The sequence below is a fragment of the Lathyrus oleraceus genome, chromosome 4, assembly GCF_024323335.1.
Source record: "Lathyrus oleraceus cultivar Zhongwan6 chromosome 4, CAAS_Psat_ZW6_1.0, whole genome shotgun sequence".
Classification (NCBI taxonomy): Eukaryota; Viridiplantae; Streptophyta; class Magnoliopsida; order Fabales; family Fabaceae; genus Lathyrus; species Lathyrus oleraceus.
The window spans coordinates 339121025-339142145 of NC_066582.1; the positions used below are offsets into that span (position 1 = coordinate 339121025).

Genomic DNA, 21121 nt, shown 5'->3' on the forward strand with positions numbered 1-21121 from the left:
AAACCGTGAAACAACCCCACAGAGAAACAAGAGAATCATTCGAGATGGCAACAACATCAATTTCTACCTTGCAAATTGCAATGTCAAGATCATGCATTCCTTCATCACAGAAGTTTGCCGATGTGAGTACTGAGATTTGCGTTGGAAAGTCCAATGGGGGATCATGGAATAAACTTGCGAGTGCGTGTCATGTTGCGTCGGTGCAGCCCTTCCAACGAAGCTTTACATCATCATCTGTAAAGTCTGTCAAATTTGCGACGAAGGCAGTGTCTGAGTCTAGTGAAACAAGCCCAATTTCAGGATTACCAATTAATTTGAAAGGTGGATCTTCAATCTCTCTCACATACATCGCTTCAGAGAGGATCATTCCCGGATATGGGGGTGATATGAGTTCTGCAAAAGCTGCACTGGAAAGCGATACACGAGTGCTTGCTTTCGAAGCCGGTAGAAAGCGTAAAATTGGAGTCAACACTGTATCTGCCGGTCCATTAAGAAGCCGCGCCGCAAAAGCAATTGGGTTCATTGATATGATGATTGATTATTCAATAGCTAATACACCTCTACAGAAAGAGCTATCGGCAGAATAGGTAGGCAATGCAGCTGCCTTTTTATCATCACCTTTAGCATCAGCTATCACGGGCACTGTTCTATATGTCGACAATGGTCTGAATGCCATGGGTGTTGGAGTTGACAGTCCCATATTTAGTAATCTTAACATTCCAAAGGAACAACATTAAGTACCAATTCTCACCCAAACTATAACAGTCATTGATTGAAGAAGCTTTTGCTCCAAATTTCACTGCAGTAACACAAAATAATTACCAGCTGTTAAAATTTCAAAAAAGAGACCCAAATGGGCATTGAGACAAAGTTAGGGCGAAAAGTGCGTAGCTAAATTTACCGTTTCCGGATTGTAGCATCAAACAGGACAACTCGGTTATGAGCACCGAAAAGCACTTCTGGAAATTTTCTCTTTTGGACCCCATGTACCAATCTGAAAACCCTAAGCTGCAGAGATAAATAGTGAGGAAGCGATTGAGGGAGGGGGGCGCAAGGGCGAAAAAGTTTCAAAAAGGATAAACCCTAATCCCAAAAATCATAGTAAAAACCAGTATTGGAAGAGAGGAGGAGGAAGGTTCGAGCTCACCTGATTCGTTGTCGTCGCCAAAGGTGAGATTCCCGCTCGATGTCTCTTTGAAACCGTGGATTTACGTTTTTTTGTTTAACGCTGTTAAGCATCTGAGTTTGAGTGAGCAAGGTTGGTGGTGAGCGATTTTGAGAGCGACTGAGAGAGGTGAGTGTTTGATTGGGAACGAGATTGAAAAAGACGCGATTGAGAGATTCGTGAGAGCGTCGAGAGATTGAGAGAAGAGAGATTGAGAGCGAGTACGCGTTTGGGAGAGAACGAAGACGATGGTCTGTTCTTTGTTTCCATTTCTTTTTCTTTTTTTAATTTATTTTTAAACAAAGATAAGCATTGAAACCATACAATTTTTTATGTTTTTAAACTTCCTAAGTTTTCATTTTTAACTTCCTAAGTTTAATAAATATTTTCTCATTTTTAACTCATATGCCATTGAGAAACCCAACAGCCAGGCGGCTGGGTTTTTTGTTGGTAAACCAACAAACCTTCATTATTGTTATTTTAGTTCTTTTTTATTTTTATTCCAATCTAGTTTGGTTTATATGTTTAAGCTGTTATTTAAATGACAACTAATGATAAATGGTCTAGTGGAGAGGGGGGTGGTTTCTATGGTCTTTAGTAGAGTGGGTTCAATACTCATGTATAGCATTCTATTTCTTTTGGCATTTTTTTTCATGTTTATGTTTTATATTAATTTCTCCTAGGCTCATAGTTTCTTTATTATTGTTTAATAACGCAAATTTGATTTCTTTCAATTCCATCATTCATTCAAAGCCGTTTTAAACTATAGAAAATCACACTTTTCTCGATTCAATATCGAGCCCATTTCCACACCCTTGTAAGTCGATAGCTTTTTAAGCATCGCCATCAACCTCACATAGCTTACTCTTGGGCTTTCTTACAATGAGCCGGTTCTCTTGCACTTACACTCATACTTTTTGCATTATTTGTTGTTTGGGCCCGATTTAATTATTTCATGATTTTGAATCCCCATTTGACAAAATGTACCCCACTCCCCCGATGTGTAATAATCTTGTACTATTTCATTTCTTTATTTGTTTGACTATTTAGTTAAAAACTAATGCAAGAATAAAATCAACTATTTCCAAAAATACAAAAATATGACTCGATCCAACGTCGAGTATTTTCTCAATAAAAAAACCAATTCATTTCTCCCTCCCATTCTGTTCCATTTCTTTCAAACTTTCACCAAACGCTTGATTCAACGTCAAGCCATTTTTTCTAATAAAAAACAAAAAAATATTAATTTATAGTTAAGACTTTTTTCAATAAGATGGAAGTGGAACGTGGTGTATACCGCGCACTCCTGAGACTAGGATTCAAGATGTATATCTCGCCAATCCTAGCTCTCGCCATCATCCAAATTCATTCACTTTGTTCTCTCGAACACTCATTCTAATTTCTCTTAAACGTCCATCAATACTTGATCTATGGTCAAGTCATTTTCACAACAAAAATCAAAATACCTAATTCTTATTTAACACTTTTTTAATAAAGGTGGAAATGGAACATGGTGTATACCATGCACTCCTGAGGCTAGGATTCGAGATGTGTATCTCGCTCATCCAAGCTCTCGCCATCACCTAAAATTGTCAATGCGGTTTCTTCAAACCCTTTCTCAATCAAATTCCAAAATACTTAATCCATATCTTAACCTCTTTCAATAAAGATGGAAATGGAACATGGTGTATACCATGCACTCCTGAGGCTAGGATTCGAGATGTATATCTCGCTCATCCAAGTTCTCGCCATCACTCAAAATACATCCACCTAATCAAACTCTTTTCTCGCCGCCGTGCGATTAATCAAAAACCTTTTCATAAATGAAAGATATATTGTCTTAAGTGATACAGAACAATGTTTCGGCCACGATTGTTGAGTAGAGATAAATGACGCTTTTCCGAATGTAGGTTTATAAATCCGTTCGATGTGTGGTATGCGTCCACTCCTCATCTGTTTTGGGTAAAACAATGTTTTCGTCGATTAATGCAGTATAGCTTTCGCTAAAATCGACCAACAAACAAACATTTTTCTACCCAGAACTACGTAAGCCTTGATTTCTCTTTTGAGATACGTAGGAGCAAGATTTGTAAATCTTGTCAGGCCCACTAATAAAAAACTTAGGTTTAGTCCTTAGTTAAAAATCCAAAAACTTTTCTTCTCATCCTTTCTTTCTTTCACACCTAATAATTCGAAAAGCCTAACATTTCAAACTAACACTAACGCACACAACTGACCTAATGGTTCCCGTTGAGTACAACGGACGTGATGGGTGCTAATACCTTCCCCTTGCGTAATCGACTCCCGAACCCTGATATTGGTTGCGATGACCATATCTTATCCTTTCTTTGTCTTGGGTTTTATCAATATTTCCCCTTTCCTTTTTAGGAATAAATAAAGTTCGGTGGAGACTCTGTTCAGTCCATCATTGCGGGCGTGCGACCGCGCTTCGCTTTGTAGTGGTATCCCCATTTTTTCGAGGTGCGACAATTGCGTAGTAACGTCGTTCGTCCAAAACCCACTCCATAACCTCGTAGTTAGCCGAACTACGTTTTGCTCTGATTCTCAGGCCAAATGAGATACGTAGGCATAAGACGCGATGTCTTAGCGAGCACAATTACCCAACCCATAGGTCAGCCGAGCTACGAAGACTCTGATTCTCATATTCAAATGAGATACGTATGCAGTGGATGCGACATCCGCGCGAGTCATTTTCATTTAACCCCTTTTTTTTAGTAAATAACACATTAGATAAACCCACACCCTTTAGACAAGAACTACAAAAGTGGATCCCGTAGAATACTACGGATGCGTAGGGGTGCTGATACCTTCCCTTCGCATAACCGACTCCCGAACCCAAGATTTGGTTGCGAGACCCCGTCTTGTCCTTTCCTTTTTCAGGTTTACTTCGAGCGTTTCCTTTCCCTCCTTTGGGATGAATAACGCACGGTGGCGACTCTTCTGTGATTTTCTTTCGCCGGTTGTTTTTTCGCGCACTGTATTTTTCAGGTTGCGACAGGTTCCCTTAGAGTACCAAGGATGTTTTGGGTTCGTAAAACCTTCCCATTTCATAACCAACCCCCTTACCCAGATCTCTGACATTTTTATTAGTTTTTTATTTGAAAAACTTCTTACCTTGGCTTTTGTTCGCTTTTTTAGCCTTTCCTTTGGACAAATAAAAGTGCAGTGGCGACTCGAATTGTATGTTGACTTTTGGTTTAGTCAATAAACCTAAAGGTAACGAAAACCCCTCTACAATGTGCCAGCAACCAGTTAACATGGAAGCGACAATGCCTCAGTCACAGGCCAGCTGCACCGGATACGACAATGCAGCGACCGACAATGCAAACCAGCTGCAAACCATAACTACGAAACTACGACAGTCAAAAGCCCATGCAGACACTTTTAACAAGAAAACCGCATCGAGGCTAACCGATTCTTAACAATCATCCAATCATTCACATCCAATAACCTTACTGACTAGAAGAAAGGTTCATATTCAATCCATCAACAACTCAATAATGATAGTTTCACCCACATCAGAATAATAAGGTCGAAACAGGATCGCGTTTTGACATTCCTTCACTAACTGCATTCCTAACCATCAGTAAAATGGAATGTGAAGGGTCTTTTGGGAAGGATTTTCAATCTCACTTCAAATAATTGATCCACATGAAAAGAATGGATGTGCAGTTTTCTCAAGTTTAGTCCTGTCACCATTGCATTCATATTTGAAAATTACAACCATTCTGCACCAGCTCAACCGCGACGCGACCACACGATACCAACTTGAACTTGAAAATGAACCGACCACCGGAGGAGAACCTGTTCACAAACGGAAAAGATCAATGCGGACCGAAATGGATTTAATCTTGAAAACATAAATACGAAATCAAATAGAAGTTGAACAAAGTCATAACATCATATCAACCCATCCAATAACATAACCCATCCTGCAGAAGATAACCCACATACAAGACGTTTCAATTAACTCATCATTAACTCCGTTTAACAAAAACTTCACTTAACATTAACAACCAACATACCACTCACCCCTTATAGACTAAAGTAACCAAAATCCTAAAGCTAACCCAACTTACACTCCACAACCATTGGATTTCATGATGGTTCAACTAACTGATTCATTTGTTACTAACTAACTGAGTTAGGGATTCAACTCAGTGAGTGGAAAATAAATAACTCCAAACCAACTCCTAACTAATTCCAAACATGAATCCAAACCTACCCTAATCCCAAGCCTAACCATTATAAATCACCATCTCCTTCATCATTTTCAGGCCTTGGCAATTAGTACCTTCAATCCTCTGAAATCATCTTCGAATCTCTATCCTTCAACCCTCACTCAGAGCTCATATTCCATAACCATTGAAGCTTCACCTTGAAGCTTCAATCTGGTTGAGCTAAGCCTCACTCCCCTCACTGATGCATTCGCACAGCAAGAAGAAGAAGACGTTCGGGACTCAAAGAAGGAAGAAGGACGCTTGAAGTCGAGATTGAACAAGGAGCAGTGTGTTACCTGAGTTTTTGTTTCCCCGATAAAGAAACACCGGAGTGGCTCCGATAGGTAATTCTTTTCTACTCTATTTTCTCCAATCTAAGGATATCACAACGAAGTACTTCGTTCAGAGAGCCAAAGCCACATGGTTTGACCTTCGTTTGGCTCCTGAGCATCATTTAATTCACGCATTAGCACTTAGGTTTCTTCAGGTTATTCCATTCGGTAAGGGATTTTAGGATAGAAATCGGGTAAAATGGAGGGTAAATTAGGATTGAGCATGGGGAGACAGATGTTTTGGTAATTCCGTTTCCCATTTCCGATGGCCGCCGCCGGAGGCGTTTCCCGGAACCGCGACCCACAGTGGTTCACCTGAGTAGTACCAGAGCTAATTTCAATTGGCGTATTTTTAGTTTGTTTCAAATGTTAATCTGCATGTGTGTTGATGTTGGGCCTCCATAGGATTGGGCTTTACCATATTACTCATTACCACCCCTGTTTTGCTGTTACATTGCGAGCCATATGTGAACAGGTGAATTGGGCTTAAGGGAATGGGCCCTGGGCGAACACCAAGCCATCATCTCGTTCTGGATGCACACCCCTCTTCAAACCCCCATTTCGGGTTTGCACCCCTCACTGGGTTGGCCCATCTCCTTTTTTTGTTGTTGTATTTTAGAGTTTAGTTGTTCATCAGTTTTTCTAATGTTCAGTTTTTGAGTGATTCAGATTTGATTAGATAAATTAGTATTAACTAGGTTGATTAGGGATTTAATTTTGATTAACTTTGATTAATTCTTAGAAATGTTAGACTTTATTTAGTTCTTAATTTTAATAGGTTTCAGAATTAGAGTTGTTTAGAATTTAGAATGGAGTTTAATTCGAAATCTCATGAATCGATTTAATTCGATATCAATATTATCGTGAAATGACCATTTTACCCCGTTGGGATTTATTTTACCATCTTGACCATGTAAATGCATGATCCCTTAGGACTAGAATTTGACATTAGAAGTTTAATCAACTCTTAACAATGGCATGTTCCCTTAGGGTTGGTACATAGAATTTTAATCCAAGATTTTGATTAATATTAACATGCTCCCCTAGGATTTTAATATAGATTTTAATCAAACATAACATGTATGTTTAGATTAGCTTAATCATTTCTAACCTTTAGATTAGGATTAACCTAGTTCCTAAATCATTTCAAGCCCTCCGATTTAAATTGATCAAAAGCAATTTTGATCAATTAAACCCTTTGAACTTGTATAATCCCACAGTCTAAATTGAGTGAACAAAAGATCTTTGGTCACTTAATAAGACTTTTTTCTCTAAGTTGTGGAGCTTGGAGCCTCAAGTTAGATTCTCGATCAAGGTATCCTCAGTCATACCAAGCAGTGGATAATACAAGCAACCAAAGGTGGCAAACTACAAGAGCTTGTTAAAATCAAAGTTAGAATTGTGTGGCATGAGCCTTAAGTAATAGAGAATGAGTGGGACTAGAGAATTCCTACCCCCATTCTGGATATCTTTGGGTATGGGATGAATGACCCAACGCTTATCGTATTCACCTCTATTTATAGACTTTAGCCCAATTCTAATCATACGATTGACAAGTCTCTCTCCCTTCATAAAGCATCATGCAACAAGCAAGGACTACATCGACAACTTATCAATCATGAATCAAGTTATACGACACGAGCCTTAAGCAATAGAGAAGGAGTGGGACTGGAGAATTCCTACCCCCATTTTGAATATCTTTGGGGTATGAGACGAATGACCCAACGCTCATCATATTCACATTTATTCATAGACTTTAGTGCAATTCGGATCGAATGATTGATAAGGTCTTCGTCAACATAAGAAATAACAACAAAGATTCTTCTCTCTCCACTTGAAAGTCAAGACAAGAGTTACATGCCATGAGCCTTAAGTAGTAAAGAAGGAATGAGACTGGAGCTTTCCTACACTCATTCTGGATATCTTTGGGTGTGAGACATTTGGCTCGTTGCTTATCGTATCCACCTTTACTCATAGACTTTAGTGTGATTCTTATCCCACAACTATGAAGTTTACTCATTCTCCATTCCAATAATTTTAATTCAATCATTCAATCACATTCTTTTGCCTCCAATCATCCTTGTTTTCATCCCTAGTGGGATGAACTATGAAAGCTCTGATTTCCTTATTGCACTATAAGGATACGTAGGCAGGAGAACCCAGTTTCTTCGTGAGATACCTTATCTATTGCTACCCTATTTATCAATCAATCATTCTTAATTCATTCAATCAATACCACCTTTTTGAAATCAACCATACTTCTCCTTGGACTCCTTGTCTATCCTTTTAGGACGATTTAACGACAATCCATCTCATCAATCGAGAGTTGTTTGGAACGTACCCAAACATTTAATTCATTCTTTTCGGCTAAGACGCCACTTTGCTCTTCGATTCAGAGTCTATCCCTTTCTGGGAGCCAAGGTACTATTCTGATTTGATCTCGAACTGTTTGTTCCCCATCCAGTGATATATTGTTTCCTTGTACACAACAATACTTTCTCTTGGGCCTTGCTTTTACCCTTTGAGACGTTGTAGCACCAATTCATCTTGTGAACCGAGAGTTGTTTGGCTTGTATCCAGACATTCAATTCATTCCTTTGTTTGAGAGGGTTGTTTACTCTTTGATTCCAAGTTCAATCCATTTGTGGGTTCCCTTGATACCATTATGTTGGTACAAAATATACTTTTCATCATTGTATGCCTCTCTCTCTCTCTATTCTCGTGGTTTCGAACTACGATTGCTCTGACTTTCTCATTGCATAATGAGAATATGTAGGCACGAGGATGCGAATCCTTGGCGAGCATACTCTTAATTATTCCTTCTTCCGCCCTAGAGCACCATCCATATCTTTCACTATTAATTACCTACCATCGATCATAAATCGTTCACCCAGTGATATATTGTTCCTTTGACATCGTAATGCACTTTCTGTGGAATTCCATGTTGACCCTTTTAGGATGTATAGTGAATAGTCCGCATTTCTATCTAGAGTTGTTTGGCTCGTTACCCAAACATCTCTATGGTGCAAATCCCATTTCTCTTATGGATTCCGATACACTTTCACCTTTCGGTTTCAAACAATACTTCTTCAGTCACTTATCCCCAAATATTCAATTCTGTGATCCTGGTCACTCCATTCCATTCATCTCCATGATACATTCATTATTCTACCTTCATTCACTCCACGTAATATACCTATTCTTTGAGCCAAATACACTATACCTTTGTGCTCCATCTTGTACCTCCTTGTGAACCAAGAGTTGTTTTGCCCGTATCCCAAACACCTAATCCCTCTCTTTTTCAGTTGTTCCAATCTAGTGATACTGCGCTGTAGGCCCTCACTTGTTGGTTCATACCTGTTTACTCTTGGGTTCATCTTTTCACCCTTGTTGGAGTTCAAAATACAATTCTTTGGTTCAGACCATACTTTGATCACAACTTCCTTTCACCTCCCGCCTCTAGTTCCTTGAACTACGAAGCTCTGAACTCCTCATTGCACTATAAGGATACGTAGGTATGAGGGCCCTAATCCTCACCGATCACTTTATCTATTTCTGTTCCTTTCCCTCATTCTTTTGCGAGTAATCTTTAGATAACACCTATTCAAGCGAGAACAATCAAAATGGTTCCCATGGAGTACCATGGATGTTTGTGGTGCTAATACATTCCCCTTGCATAACCGACTTCCTTACCCAGCATATCTCTTTCCCCCGAGTTTTATCAATGTTTTCCCTTTCCTTCTGGAATAAATAAAGTTCGATGACGACTTTGTTGTATTGTCGAGCGTGCGATATGTTCGGGTATATTTCCGCTAGCTTCAGCTGGCGACTCTGCTGGGGAATTTGCTTCTTGGAGCATTTCCTAGTCGCTAAAAGGAGTCGAGCCTAGTTCTGATTGCTTCTCCGTTAACTTAGGTGCTTGCTTCTATAGATTTACTCATTTTATTTATCATATTTACTTTATTGTTCTAGATATTGTTATGGATGATATCTATTATGCTGTTGTTGGGTTGGGATGGACTACATGAGAGGAAAGCTCTATAATCGAGCTTAGTATACACATAGGATAGACTTATGGATAGTCGTGTACACATGCGTTTCACACGTTGGGTTGTCACGAGAACCACACCCAGACTAGATTCACTTGGAAGTACTTTTGTCCTATGAGTATTCAATACGGTAGGGTATTTCTATTTCGAGTCGATGACTCTAGGAGGCCTTCTAAGGACCACCTTTGAGCATAGTCCACACCTGTGAGGGGGATGTGGGCTTTTATTGCAGGAAGTCATAGACTCTACCTACCTTGATACTCACATTGCGTCAAACTTTTGAACCTACATCAATTGGAATTTATAGACTATTCAGAATGTATCAGAGTTTTGAATCTGTGTGACCTATATCATTCCATCACTACATTATTGTAACACCCCAATTTTGACCCTAAGATACCTCATGCAACTTTATCATATGCATTAACATTGGGATCATACCTTGGCATCCTCCTTACCCCTCTTTCATTGGGTTTGTTTTGGGAGAGATCAGCAAGCACCACGTGATTGTATCATACTAGTATATTATCATTTTTACTAACCAAAATACCAAAAATATGTCTTTGCATTTGCCTAACTCTTTTGTAGGTAGGGCATGATCCCCATTGATCTAGCAATCTCATATCTAGGGTTTAAGACCCTCAGGGGTACAAGAGCACAACCAAGGAATGATCCACAATGTCTCTAAGCATCATATATGAGTCCCCATGATCTTCATATGTTACTGTGATCAATTATTCTTCAAGAGTTTGGAGGTAGTTTGCCTTGGAAACCCTAGTTTGTCTGGGTATCTTGAGTAACTTCTTCAACAAGCTTCCTCACCGATTGATCAAATTTCTCAAGGGACAATTCAAATTTCATCATCTTATGCATATATGATATACTCTGAGCCTAAAAAGTCAAGAGAATTGGAGGTTAGCAAGTTGGTTGATGGTGGTTGGCCAGATGAATTCATGTGATCAAAATTGGGTCTCCCTAGACCCTATCTCCTATAATTTTCACCATATGAAAATGATTCCAAGAGAAACGTTACTCTAAATGACATTCCAAACAACTTTCATCTTTATACCTAGAGCTAGTTTTTCTTGGAAAATCATTTCCTATATTGAAACATTATAGGTCATTTTGTCTAAACCCTATATTGAAAGTCAACTTCCCAAGGACATATCTTGCTCAATTTTTATGATATGAAAGATTTACAAGTTGAACAATCAAAGTCAAGATGCCTACTTCAACTTTGATGTTTGGAGTGAGAGATAATTCAACTTTTATGAGCATGTGATATGACGATACATTATAGGTCATGTTTGACCTATACCATTGAACAAGTGATTTTCCTCAACTTCAAAAATGCATAACTCTATCATTATAAATCCAAATGACATGACATTAGTGACCATTTTTAAGGTATTTTATAGAGATACAACTTTGATGAAGACACGTTTCTCATTTGGAGCTCACATGAAAAGTTAAGTAAGGTGGAATATTGAGATATATGACTTAACACTTAGAAAAAATTTCAACATGTTGAAATTTCCAAACTTCCACCTCAAAATTCACCATGCTCCAAGTTCCAAATGAAAAAGTATCCAACATCAAAGTTGTTCCCCTTGATCTAAGCTTTCCAAAGAGTCATATTTCATGCATTTTGGATGAGGTTTGCTAGGGATGCGCATGGTCCTAACAGGTCTGCATCAAGTGGAAAAATCAAATGTCCAAAACTTCACATTGCATTGCCTTGCCATTCAAGCATCATTTGAACTTCAGTACAGTTGGAGTTGGATCAAAATGGATTTCTTCATGGGCCTGTACACGCCCATGCAAGCTTGTGCATGACATTGCCAAATTTAGCAAAATTTCAAGTGTGCAGTTATCAATCCCAAATGCTATAAATACATGGCCTCTCGGCTCATTTTAAACACACCTTGCGCGCCAGTTTTACTCCCTCTTTTCAAACCGTCATAATTCAAAGGAAAACCTGAGAATTTTCAACTTGAAAATTGAGTTTGAATCTCACTGTTTGGAGATTCAAAAACTCCAGGATCCAAAGCTTTGTTCCATTGCAAAACCACTTCTGCAAGCTCCTCGAGTGTGATCAAGTCAAGTATGAAGCAATCAAGATCCAGTTCTGCACAACATTGAAGGTATTTTTTTAGAAATCTTCTTCTCTTCGATTCTCACTCAATTATCATCAATTATCTTGGATCTTTGGTTGTCTGAAGTCCTACCAATGTAGGCAAGAAGATTGATTTACTTTGAGGTCAAATCGAAGCAACTCAGTTGACACACCTCAAAATTCAATTCCTCATATCTTTCTATATATGTGGAGTTAGTTAAAATTGAGGTCAGATTCGTGCTCTACGCCATTTTTTCTTTCAGATCATGCCCTCCTTTTTCATTTATGTGATGGTGATTACTGAACCAGTTCGGTGAGCCTCGCCTGAGAAGGTGACTAAAGTTCCAGCGCCGGTGGTGTGCTGGACAGGTTCTGAGCCATTGACCTTGTTTAAAATGTTTTAATCTCATGCATTGGTTCTGATTACCATTACTGTGGCGCATTGACTTAAGTCCATGGTGGAAAGTGCGCTGATGACCACTTGATCTGCCACCTCAATTAATGAGGGAGATCAAGTGGTCCACATTTTTTCTGATTATTTGAATTTCATTTAATTTGTTTTATTTTCATTAATTCATATTAATTTTAATATTGATCCAAAAAATATGAGAGTTTCACCAATTTTTTTAAAAATAAAATCCTCTTTCATATTTTGAATTAAAACTATTTTTTGGATCATTATTAATATTTTTTATAATTTAATTGATTTTGTGAATATTTTTAATTGTTTAAAAATACTTTTAAGTCTCCAAAAATTTTGAATTTTTTTCTCCAAGGTCCTTTGACCTTGTTTGACCTATGATGAATCTCATGGCCATTTCTTTGATGTTTTGATAAGATTTTAGGAATTTGACAAACCATATTTAATTTAATGCATTACTTTTAGTATTTTTAAATTGAATAAATGTCAACTTATCGTGTTGATCCATTTTGATTGTTTGTATAAGTTTGACTTGTGTTGTTGGGTCTTATTTAAGGTTGATTTGACTATGTTAGGTTAAGATCATTGGATTTAGGGGATTGATGGAATGTACATTCCATCTCCCAAAATGAATGAATGATCTTAATTTGGTAAAAGTCTTCCTTTGTCAAATTTAAGTTTTGATCCATTCCCCCCCCCCTCTTCATTTAATTCTCCTTCTTTATGCTTCCATTTCATTTGACCTATGATATCTCAACATCCTAAGGCTAGTTGATTGCAAAATCAACATAAGTATGGATGAGATTAGGCCACCTCTTTTGCATATTCTTTTTGTGTGTGGTATGTTTCATGAGCATAATCCATTATACCATGTCTCTAATATGCATTAACACCAAAATTCTATTGCTCGACCTCAAATAGTTGTGAATTCTACCTAAGTCCAATTATGATTGCTTAACATAGCGCTAAATTTTTGACACAAAAGGCATAGCATTCTAGTTAGTGAGATTGTAAGTCTCCCCTCTTTCATGGTATTGTGCGGAAACATGACCTTTTTTCCTTCCTATTGGAAGATGTCTTGGTTCAAGGATCTATGCTTGTGATAAGTGGGTTGAGTGTTCTCCAAAGAATGACTTAAACAAAAAAGAAGAAAAAGCAATACTAACTTCTAACTCATTAACAACTAACATTTAATTTCAAGTCTTTTACTTTTAATGCACTTTATCTTTAAGTCTTATTCATTTGCCATTATTCATTCCATTCTAATTGTTTATGTTAATGTCATTTTTCACTTTGTCCATTTGGACCATTTTTTGTGATATATTTTGCTTGTGTATACTTTGTTTGCTTGTGTGGTCTTTGACCATTAATGTACATAATAAGAACAAAAACCCTAAAAAACTTCTTGTGTGGACTGTTTGTTGGATCTGAGACAATTGGACTTAGAATTTAGGCAACACTCCCTATTTAAAGGACTTGGCCAATGCCAACTTTCATGTAACCAAGTTGTAAGACCCTAATTTTGACCCTAAGATCCCTCCTGGCATCATAACCATTGCATTTGCATTTGCCTCAAGGATCATAGCATCTTGGCTCCTTACCCTAGGGTGGGAACTTTTGTGAGTTGGTTTGAGATCACCAAGCATGCTTGAATTGTATATTATTGCTTTTATCATTTTATTTACTAACCAAAAGCACAAAAATATGCCACTAACATCTTTTGTTTGTAGCTTGAGCAGTCACAAGATTCAAGGCTCATAGAAGCTCCTAGGCTCATTGATAGGGCTAAGTGAAGATGAAAGCAAGCATGGAAATGGTTCCCAAAGCTCTCATCCATAAAACATGCCTCCCGAGTATCTCAATTCATGATTTTGATCAAAGCAAACCAAAGGGTTTGAGGCTTGTTTCCCAAATAAACCCCAATTCATTTGTTCATCAACTGTGCCTTGCTCATGAAGCAACCTCAACCCTTGATCAAATGAAATCAAGGGAAGTTATTTAGTTCACCATTTCATGCATATTTGATCATATTTTAGTTCCCTCAATCATCAATTCATCAAGATATGAGGTTTGGACTTGAGAAGTTGATCAGTCAATTCATCTGACTATTTTGAAGTACACTGAGACCTAACTTTTAATGTGTTTGTCAAATGGAGATGATCCCAAGATCAAACATGTTCTTAAGAACCATATGAACAACTTTCATGTTTATCAAAAATCTATTTGAAGCTTGGAAGGTCATCATCCATTTCAAAACATTATAGGTCATTTTGACTGAAACCCTAATTTTGGGTCAACTTCCCAAGGACATAACTCATTCATTTTTCATGATTTTGAGATGGGATCAAATGAATTGGAACGTTTAATATGTCTAATTAAATTTTTATGTTGAACAAATTCTCAAAATCCTAAAAGAAATACATGTGATAATGCAAAAGATTATAGGCCACTTTGGACCAAAGGCATTGAAATGTGAAAAAGTCCAACTTCAAGTGCCCATGACTTCTTCATCAAAAATCCAAATGATGCAACGGTTAAGTCCAAATTGATTGTATTGAAAATATCTACAACTTTGATGTTGAAGGTTTTGTCATTTGGAGCTTGCATCATTGAAATAGAAGGGCTTGAAGTTCGGCCATTTTTGAAATTTTCACATATACATGTTTTGCACCTTACACTTCATGATCATTTTTCACCAATTTCCAAATGTCAAATGAAGTTTTGGTCAACATAACAATTGATCCTCATGCAAAAAACTTTCCAACCATTACCCATAAGGTTATGCTTCAGTTTTGGGAATGCCATTTTCGAAGGGATGAACATATTGGTGCATTTTTGGAAATCAATTGAATTTTCATTGCATGAGCTCAGCACACATAATCTGCACGTCCTTTTTGATTCTATTTGGCATCACCTTGTGAATCCAAGTGGAATTGGGCCCTCCATGCGCCTGTACAGGCCCATGCATGGAGGCCCTTTCCATCCATGCACATGCTTTTAGTCATGCATTCAGTCATCTCTTGCTATAAATAAGTGCTTCATGCTTCTCATTTTCACAACCTAAGGGCGCCTTACATGTTGCACAAATCATTCCTCAACCATACTCAAAGGAACTCACCTTTTCTCTCAAAATTTTCAGATCTAAATTTCAATTTCCTTGATTGATTTTTAGATCTACAGTTCCTAAGCCTTGCTCATCTTGATCCATAGAACACACTGCAAGCATAAGCATCAAGACATCGTGCTCTCAAGCTCTTCATTTAAAATGTTTACTTCAGAATTTGTTTTCTTCGAATCTACTTATATATTGCATATTTCTTGTTGTTGCTGGGTTGTCTGAAGTCCTCTCCATAGAGGCAATCATTTTGTGCTTTGAATTGTTGAATTCCAACAAGTTTAAGTTGAACACCACAAAATTCAAGCTCTGATTCCTCTTTCTATGGAAGCCTAGAGTAGAATTGGTTGGTACAGAGGTGATGTACATCACCCCAACTTTCATTTGATACCTGGATCGTGTCATTTGGTGGAGTTTTAATCTCTGCAAATTTTGGCCGGTGCCGGAAGTTGGCCGGTGAAGACGGTGGTGTACACCACCGTCTGGTCTCCAGATTGAATCTGGACAATGCATCCTTGTTTCCAGGTTTGATCCAAGCCGTCCCATGTTATGACTTTTTAATAGGCAAGGTGAGATGCATTGACTGAAGCGCATGGTGGATGCGCGCATGTGGTCCACATGATTTTCCAGCTCATTTAATGAGCTTCATCCAACGCTTCTTGTTTTTCGTATTTTTAATTTCTAATTTCAATTTTATTTTTATTTTTTTAAATTCCATTTCATTTCAAAAAATCCTATCTCCTTCATTATTGGTCCAAAAAATGTGAGACCAATTGAATTATTCTTCTTTTAATTTCTAGTTTCTAAAAATGATTTTTAATATTTTTTATTTTATCATTTGATATTTTTTAGGAATTTTCTCTTTTCTGGTTATTTTTTAATTCATTTAAAATAGTTTTTGATATTCAAAAAAATACAAAAATATTTTTCCAACCTCTTTGAATGATGATAGATCTATGAAAAATATTCTCATCAATTTATTAATTGATTTGAGATTTTAATTCAATTAGGTTATTTTTATGCATTTTTAATTGATTAAAAATAGTTTCTGACTTCTAAAAATGCTGAAATTTTTTGTCAAACTTTGTTTGACCTTGTTGAACTTAGGATAATTCACTTGGACTTTTCAAAGTCGATTTGAAGTGAATTTCAACTTTGACCTTTCTTTATTATTTTAATTCAAGTATTATTTTACTTCTGAAAAATACCAAAAATATTTTATTTGTTTCTTGACTTCTAATCTTCATTTTGCTTCTGTTTACTGTTGTTTGACCTTGATCTCATTTATCTTTGGTCAATGCTTGTTGATTACCTAATTTCATTTCCATTAATGCACTTTATTATTCAACTTCTTCTTCTTCTTCTTCTTCTTCTTCTTTTTTTTTTTTTTTATCAATGAGTTAAAGATTGGTGGTTAGCCTTTATGTATGGGAGGTTTAACCTTTCTTGATTCAAATCTAATTCAATATTTGATCATGGATCAACTGAATGGCTTTGCATTAAGGATAGGTTGCTTCCTAATCAAGCAAAGAACCTAAATCAATACAAGATCATTTCTCATCTTCTTTTGGCATGGCAAGTTGTAGGAGTTTGATTCACTAATCAAAATCTCTAACTTGTGTTGTTGCCTACATTATTATTGATCGGCCTCAGATATTTGTGACTTCTACATAAGTCCAATTACGATTGCTTAACATAGCGCTAAATTTCCTAATGGCACACTAATACTAACACTAACCATTAACCATTAACATTTAATTCTTGCACTTTATCTTTATGCAATTTACTATTCTTGTACATATTATTCATTTGCTTTTGCCCTTTGCTCATTTGAGCACATGTTTATGTTAATGAAATTTGCCTTTTGCTCACTTGAGCACATAATTGTATATATATTATTGTGCTTGTACTATTGTTTTGATTGTTGTGGACCAAATGCAAAAAATGGACAAAAAGGACTTAGATTCTAGGACATTACCTATGCAAAATGGAGTAAAAAGGCCTTAATGTTGAAGATGGATTAGAAGGACCAAATCTCTAAACTCACTCTTGTACATTCTTGATTTACTTCATGGAACTTTTTAATGTGTGTGCTTTTGTGCTAGGGATTCCTATTTGAGCCAAATTGAAGAACCATTGTCATGTGCTTCAAAAGAGAGAGATACAAGAGCCATTGGAAGATTCCCAAGAGCTTTGCTTGATTGATTGATTGCTTGAGTATATACTTATTTGCTTGCTTATTACAAAGGATGGGAGCTACTTGGATCATCAATATGATCTCAAGAAGGGAACTCCATTTGTGGTCTTGTTTCTTATCCTTCATCTCTTGTATGATTAGGACTTTAGCCATTCTTCTTCTTCCCTCCACTCTAAACCAAGCCAAAACTTTTGTGCAAACATTAACACTTGTTTTCAAACATTAGAAACCTAAGCATTATGCTTTTGATTTTCAAACTTTCTTTTCATAACACTTATTTTGAATTAAATCTTTAAGTCAACTTTGACCATATTTTGTAAATACTTTTCATTGGTAAATATAACTCATTCAAATGCTTTTGTGGTTTCAATGGCCACTTTCTTATCAAAAACTTTTCATAACCTTTAGCTATTAGGTTTGAGTTATCCTTGAGGTATATGTAATACTCACCTATATCCTTAGTGATGGGCAATGAGTCTTCTATGCTTATTATAGGGTTAACCCCTCACTAGCATGTTGAAGATATCCTCACATGGTGGATTTGTGGTTTTTAGGTTGAGTTTTCTCCCTTGGATAACAAAAGACCTTAAGACATTTGGACCAAATCAATTCACCAACTTGTTTTGAGATTTTTACCCCGAACTACAAGGTTTTGATCCTAATCTTTTTTAAGATGGTACGTAGGCAATGGGTTTATCCATTCAAACACAAAATTGTAAATAACTTGTATATTCTCTTCTCATCTCCCCAATCATGTTTTCACAAACAAATTTTCACAAAAAGTACCAACCTTACATTGTGAAAAGGGCTCCCTAGAAGTACCTAGGATGTTTTGGGTTCTTAAAACCTTCCCATTGCATAACCAACCCCCTTACCCCGATCTCTAACATTTTTATTAGTTTTTGATTCGATAAAACTTCTCGGTTTTTGTTCGCTTTCTAACCTTTCCTTTGGATAAATAGAAGTGCGGTGGCGACTCGACTTGTATGGTTTACTTTTGATTTAGTCAATAAAGCTAAAGGTAACGAATACCCCGCTACACAAGTGCTTGTAATTTGAAACTTCATCTGATACATCATTGAAGATCCCTTTGAGTCCATCTACAACATGATCATTGTGAAGCTGTTATTCTGAACTTGTGACTTATGGAATTCATCTGTTACATGGGTAAATGTGAAGAAGATCATGGAGTGGCTAAAGCTTGGATGTGGCTATCTTTATTTGATGCCTTACTCTTCAAGTTAATATTGTGTGCATTTTTTGTTGCTTCATTCTAATGTCCAAGGGAGTTTGAGGTTTCTATATGACATTCTTGTCTATTGGATTGCAGCCCATTGGTCAGATCTTTTCAACTCTTAACTTTTAAATTTATGCTTAGGATTAGTCTCTTCAATTCCTCCCCATCTCTTTAATTTTAAAATCTCTCCCTCCTTTTAAAAAACTTCTTTGCTTGTGCTTGTCTTTTTTTAACTTAGACCCTTTGCAAAATTAGAAGCTTTGGCCTTATGCCATTGCATTTTCAAACTTCTTTTCTTAAATCAAACTTGTAAATAAACTTAACTATACTTGACTTAAAATTTTCAAAAGCCAAAAACAACTAACTCATTCAAACCATTTTCTAGGCCTTTGTGCCTTTCAAGCAGTTAGAGGTCACTCTTCGCCAGAATCAGTATGAGCTAGATCAGAGACTTAAGGAGATCCGTGAGCTAAAAGAGCAATCATGCAAGAACTTGGAAGACACCAACCTACTCGAACAAGAGAATGATCGTCTGAAGAAACACAATGGACTTCTTGAAGAACTCCCCAACCAAAAAGAAGCATTTGTGAGAAGCATTTTAGGTGAATCTGATCACGATCTACCACCTGACTTTCCCGAAGCAAGCATGGTATTGGGGGAAAGGAGTGCACGCCTGACCCCGTTCGATGAACAAGCCAGATAAATTTCTCAGATTTGTTATAAGACACTGTTGTCAGGGTGTTTCTGCATAGCGCCTATTGAGCTTGATTTGTATTTCATTCTTGTTTTAAGGTTGATATCTGATAGGGTTGATGTTAAGACTCTTGTAGCCCAGTGGAAAGCTTATTGATATGTAATTGTATTCCACTTTCTTGATATATGAATAAAAGAGTTTCTCGACTATTGACATCATAAACTGTCTCTCTCTTTATGCTTTGTATTTGCTTATGTTGATAAACAATCTCAAGGATTCCTTGGAAATTTCTTCCTTTACAAAAATGAATATAACACAAATAAATATGCACATATCAAATATTTTAGCATACATGCATGCATCCATGCATTTATCTGTCATATGATTCCAGAAAACAAAATGCTTACCACCTCCATCTTTCCGCAGCAAAAACGATGACTCGTCATCACTATTTCACCGAGCAAACAAATGCAGGATAATGGCTGATTTTGAATCTGACAACGCTACCGTCCGTGAATCTCTCGCCCAAGTCCAGGGCAGAGTGAACCTTTTTCAAGGGATCATGGAGGCCATCTTGGAACTCCTCCAGAATCAGAGGACTTCTACCTCTGCTAACCCTACTGATGTCAACGTTACCCATGCTACTGGGGTAACCAATCCTTCCGGTGCTACCGTTGAATCTCTGGTGGAGAATATAGTACCAACTAATGGGAACCGCCAACTGGTCCCTGCTGATTTGAGTAGGCTTGATGCTTCCTACCCTTGGGGAATGCCCCAAAACTTTGCCGCTTATTTTGCCAATGAGGGTTCCTTCTTCCCTTATCCGACTCTCACTGCCCCTACTACTGCTGGAAACACTATTTTCCCTTGGGGTGTGCCCACTGTTCAGACTCCTCCGGTTGATCCTGCTAAACCTGAGGACAACCAAGGTCAGGTTCCAAATGAAAATCCTATGCTGAAGGAGAATACCGAGACCCATGCCTCCACTTTCAGGTTCCTGCTCAAGCTGCACAACCTGCGAGTACCAATCAAGTTGCTCCATTCAGTTACCCTGGGGAAACTTCTATGCCCATGTTGACTTATGCACCCACCAATCCTGCACTCCAGTATGTGCAAACAGGGGCACCTTAGGCCCCCAATGCTCAGGCTGGAGGACATTATCCTTACATGGTGCATGCTGCTCAAATAGTGCTGCCTGGTTTCTCATATCCACCGCAAATGTTGTTCGCTCCATAGAACGTGCCTGTCCAGGTGATAGCTCTAGAAACCTCTCGACCAGGAAGTTAGGTCGCTCTTCCCGCTGTTGATCTAGCCAGGCTGGCGGATTATCAGCTGCTAGATGACAGAATAAGGGCTACTGAGGGTTTCTCAGCCTTTGGTATCGATGCTCGAGATCTTTGCTTAGCTCCAAATGTGGTGCTTCCACAGAAGTTCAAGGTGCCATACCTCCCTAAATCCAAAGGTCTAAGTTGTCCTCGTAGCCATATTACAATGTATTATAGGAAAATGGTGTTGTACATCGACAATGATGACTTGCTGGTCCATTGCTTCCAA

The 21121-nt window shown here is 37.6% G+C and overlaps 1 pseudogene; it reads left to right on the forward strand.

Annotated features, from left to right (window-relative positions):
* Window positions 1-320: 320 nt before the first annotated feature.
* On the forward strand, window positions 321-753 carry LOC127075382 (enoyl-[acyl-carrier-protein] reductase [NADH], chloroplastic-like; annotated as a pseudogene).
* Window positions 754-21121: the final 20368 nt, after the last annotated feature.